Source organism: Rhinopithecus roxellana, chromosome 4 (genome assembly GCF_007565055.1).
Source record: "Rhinopithecus roxellana isolate Shanxi Qingling chromosome 4, ASM756505v1, whole genome shotgun sequence".
In the NCBI taxonomy this organism is placed as follows: Eukaryota; Metazoa; Chordata; class Mammalia; order Primates; family Cercopithecidae; genus Rhinopithecus; species Rhinopithecus roxellana.
In genome coordinates this window covers 17,376,420-17,381,651 of record NC_044552.1, presented here as the reverse complement: position 1 = coordinate 17,381,651, position 5,232 = coordinate 17,376,420, and positions in this window count along the sequence as shown.

Below are 5,232 nucleotides of genomic sequence, written 5' to 3'. Positions count from 1 at the left end.
TATGTATGCGCTCCATAAAATTTAAAAAATGTATCACATTGTTTTGAAACCTGTTTCGTTTTACTTTACGAAGTAACAACCATTTCCCCATGCCATGAAATACTTGTATACTGCACAATTTGTAAGTGGTTCTATAGCGTTTCATGCCATAGGTGGGTCATCACTTAGCCAGCATCCTATTGGACACTGTTGGACATGGAAGACATCGAAGTTCACCAACTGTGTCATTTCCTGAGAATTCTGTGGTGCTGACTATGAGCCAGGCGTGGCACTAGTACTGGGTGTTTACTGGAAAGCACAGTTCCTTTCCTCAAGGGATTTATAGTACTGAAGACAAATTAATAAACAATTACAATAAAGAATGGGCAGTGTTATGCTATGGACATGGTGGATAGAAATCTAAGTCCACAGCCAAAGTTTTTAAGAAATATAATTCATATTTTCTTTAACAATATAATTGTTAATTTTAAGCTCATATTCCATGAGGGCAATGCACATTCAAGTTCAGTTCACTTTGGATCCCTCTCCTTCCCTTGAGCTGGGGCGAAGTTTGGCATCACTCCCACAGAGCCAGAGCCTGTGGTGGTGGGCAGGGTGTCTTGTCCTCAATGCAGTTTCTGCTCAGACACGCCCAGGCATGCCCACTCTCTGGCCCCATAATCATCGATCCACACAGGTTACCATGGAGTTATCCTTTAGTCCTGCCCATCTGGCCCCTTCATAACCTGCGGTTCTCACTGTTCCTTCCCACAAACTTTTCTCAAGTTTGCTGTCTCCTCAAGGCTTTTCCCAGGAGGCAGATCGTCCCCCTTTATCAGGGAGTGGCTGAAGTCTAAACACGCATTTCTTCCTTCCTCAGCGAGCACTCGCTCTCCCTTCCTCAACCCTCAGCGTTTTGCTTTAGTCTCAAGTCGCAGGCCAGGAGGGGACAGGGGCTTAGCTTCCTCACATCCCAGCCAGTTTGAGCCCTGAGCGCCAGTGGCCCAGCTGCTTGGAGAGTAAGGAAAGGGGAATGACATAGTGGGGGAAATTGTTTCTCAATACAAGTATCACACTTCGAAGACCCAAACAGAGGGTGGAATAAGAAGTGAAGCAATGCCTGCAGAAGGGGAGTATGCCACAGCCAAGACCTGTGGGAGCAGACTGGCCAGGGGAGCAGAGGCAGAGGACAGAGGGCAGAGGGTAGAGAAGGAAGGAGTCTTTGAAGACCCCCTAAGGACAGATGTTTTGCCAACATGCTACCAGCCTGGCAGGAGGAGGGTTCACTGAAAATACCAGGTTGCCTTCAAACACCATATAATTCATAATGCTACACTAATACAGAGAATACATGTCTGCCTGGGTTAATTTAGGTATAGCCTGCCCAGAGCTCCTTTGCAGAGAGATGAGATAGGACCCAACATGTCTTTCTCGCCTAGGGGAGCACTGGTGGCACACGGGAACAAGCGTGTTTAATTGTCAGGTGATAACTGTTTTTAGGAAATCAGATCTAATACAGTCAAACTTGTGCTGTAGTTACAGAACAGTTTCACTATGAGAATAAACACTGGTACCTGAAAGATACATAAAATTGCTTCAGAGCAATCTCAAGGGCTCAAAACCCTTTGGAATACCCTTTTAGATATAACCAGTTGGTATATAATTTGAAGAAAAACTTGCCTATGTATGTATACTGACTTGAGTTCGCCTATATTTGTTGAGCAAATGGAGCCCTGAGAAGAATGATAGTTTATTTGTCCATTACTTCTATTTCATTATGAAGGAAACCAAAATACTTCTTCCAAAAATATTGAGGAATATTAAGTTAAACATACTGAAAATGCAAGGAAACACTCTGCCTCTCTACCTCTGTTTGCCTGATGTCAGGACATAAATCCTTCTTTACTAGAAATCGGCCCAGAGAAGGCATCAGCAAGCACCAGAAGAATCTGGGAACAAGTTTTACTATCTTTCCACATTTTCCCAGTCTTCAAAAGACTGGAACTGCTCCCTCCTTTGCTTTGTCTCTGTGCCAAGATTTACTGTTTTTTGTTAAAATGCTACTTAAGAAAGATTCCTCATCTACTCTGCCCTGAGAGAGAAATACATTTGAACTGAGGCCTTCTCCTATGTGATGGGTACAATATTCATCAATAAACCTCTTCTGGCTTTTCTCTTGTTAATATGACTTTTTTTTTTTCCAGGAAAATGTCTCAGGTAAGAAAATATGAGCATTGAGAAAATAAATTATATTTTCTTTCCTTCAATTTGACAACCACAAAGGGACACTCTGCTCGCACTAGGGCCAGTGGATGGAGTTCTGAGAGATCCGACAGAAACCAGCAGAAAAGGTTAAGGTTTCTTACCAATGTCAGCTCTTCACATCTCTATTTGTAGTGCTCAGTTGAGAGGGGAGGGTAAGAGTTTTTTTCTTTTTTCCTTCATTTCCAAATTCAAATTAACAGGAGAAAATTATTTGTATAAATTGGCTCTTAGATATAGTGACTCTGGTGTTTTTATTTTGGCTTATTGGTTTAAATCACTTTGAAATAAATTAGACTGGTTATATTTAAAATAAATTTCTTTTAGAGAAGTTCACTTTAAATCACTTTGAAATAAATTAGACTGACTATATTTAAAATAAATTTCTTTTAGAGAAGTTCATGTTTCAATTGCCTGTAAGTCATTGCAAGATTGACAAAATGCTCTTCAGCTTGATTCTCTAAGTCTTTCTCAGCTCATGGAAGATGTTAATCTTACCACGTTTCTGAAATGTCATTCAGGAAATTAATTAAGCAGCATTCGAGCAGAGATTGGATTTGACACAGAGTTAAAGTTCTTTAGACCCACCACCAAATTGATTTCCTTAGTGAATACCTTAGCCTGGGAGAGAAACATTTATACAAATTAGTTTAAATGGCTTGTTTTTAATTATTTATATGAGTCTTGACTTTTTGTGGTGCCCATTGGTAATCCTTTCTACCAGCATGAACAGCTTTTGATTTCCTTTCTTACAGATTGTCTTTTTTATTCTTCTATCTGTGGACACATGGGGTTGTAAGGCCTTTGTGTACTTTGTCAGATGAGAACCTGAGACCCTAGATAGAGGTGCTAACAAGATTTTCCTTTCTTAAAGATACCACATGACCAGGCTGCAAATTTTTCAAACTTTCATGCTCTGCTTCTATTTTAAATATAAGTTCCAGTTTCAGGTTATTTCTCTGTTCACACATATAAGCCTAAGCTGTTAGAAGCAGCCAGGTCACCTCTTAAACACGGCTGCTTAGAAATTTCTTCTGCCAAATACCTTAAATCATTGCTCTCAAGTTCAACGTTCCACAGATCTTTAGAGCAGAGGCTCTTTGCTAATGCATAACAAAAGTGACCATTACTCCAGTTCTCAATAAGTTCCTCATTTCCGTCTGAGACCTCCTCAGCCTGGCCTTCATTGTCTACATCACTATCAGCATTTTGATCACAATCATTCAGCAAGTCCTTCGGGAGTTCCAAATTTTCCCTTGTCTTCCTGTCTTCTTCTGAGCTCTCCACACTCTTCCAATCTGTTATCCAGTTCCAAAGCCGCTTCCACATTTTCAGCTATCGTTATCACAATATCCCACTACTGGTACCAATTTTCTGTATTACTCCATTCTTGCACTTCATAAAGAAATACCTGAGACTGGGTAATTTATAAAGAAAAGAGGTTTAATTAGCTCACAGTTCTGCCAGCTGTACAGGAAGCATGGCAGCATCTGCCTGGCTTCTGGGAAGGCCTCAGTAAACACAGATTCATGGTGGATGGTGAAGGGGAACCAGGTATATCTCATATGGCAGGAGCAGGAGGAAGTGGGGGAGATGCCACACACTTTTAAACAACTAGATCTTGAGAGCACTCACTCAACATCATGAGAGCAGTACTGAGAGGATGGTGCTAAACCATTCATGAGGGACCACCCCGTGATCCAGTCACCTTCTACCAGGCCTCACCGCTGGCCTTGAGATTTACATTTCAACATGAGATTTGGGTGAGGACTCAGATCCAGACCATATCATATGGATATGTTATTAATATGTGTGCCAAAACTGTATGAGAGTCCTAAAAATCTGTTTTGGTATATGCTGTCAGTTATAATTATGGGTATTATGTTAAATTGTTGTAGGCCACAGAAAGTAACCAAATTTCCATGTCAGTTGTGCCTTTAACTATGTCCATTTTGTCTTGTTATCTGCTACTAATTGCTTTATTATGATACTTTTTTCTAAAAGCTCTGTGCAGATCCTAAAGTGTTATGTCTTCAAGAAGGTTCATAGAAAGGATTGCAAGAAGTTAAATACAGGTTCCTGACAACTTTGAGACCGTATTATTGGAGTCATTAAAAATTCCCAGAATGCTAATGAAAAAAAAAAAAACTGGACTCCTAAAATTACCAACCCCAAATCAAGCAAAACAAGAATTACACAAAACTAAACCAAGGAAGGACTAAAATGATGTTTTGCAACATTTTTTGTTTAAAACATTGCTGATTCTTTTTATGTTTTCTTTCCATAGTTGAGAAAACGTTTTTTTCCCTCTTAAGTAGTCTATGGCTTTACAGTAATTTTGTAAAGTGTATTTTTGTGCACAAATATTGAAACATTTATCTTTTTCTTTACCCGAGCCCTGCAGGATTTAGAAACTATATGTGAGAAATTTTATTTTTATGGCAAGATAGTTATTTGCATAAGTTCACTAGGAATCTGCTCTCTTCAGATTGGAATGACTGGACGCACAGGTTATATCAGCAAGGCTAGGACTGGGATGTCAGTTTTTCAGCTATGACCAGACTGCTTTAAGGAATGAGCGTTAACTTTAAGCAGCCAATAAAAACCTTGGAAGAACTGGCCTGGCACTTTGTTCTTGAACTATGTGGTGCCCTTCCAGCATTTCTAGCCTTGCAGTAAATAAATAATGTCATTTTCTGACAGGCCCAGGAACCTCAAAAACATTTTGGAGACCTCAAGAAAAAAATTTTAGCCAGGTATCTCAGATAAAATATGTCGGTAAGTCTGTGGCACAGTTTCCTAGCCTGGAGAGGATTTTAGTGTTCTAATCTAATAAAATTCTTTACCAAAAGTTCCAGCAAATCCAACTTAAAAAGAGCTTATATGTTAAAGCACTGTTCTTGCTGTACTTAGGTAAGTGATCAGGTTAAATATAATGACACTAAACTTATTTTGTAAGTGAATTGGACTTACTGTGATTATCTTTGGTAA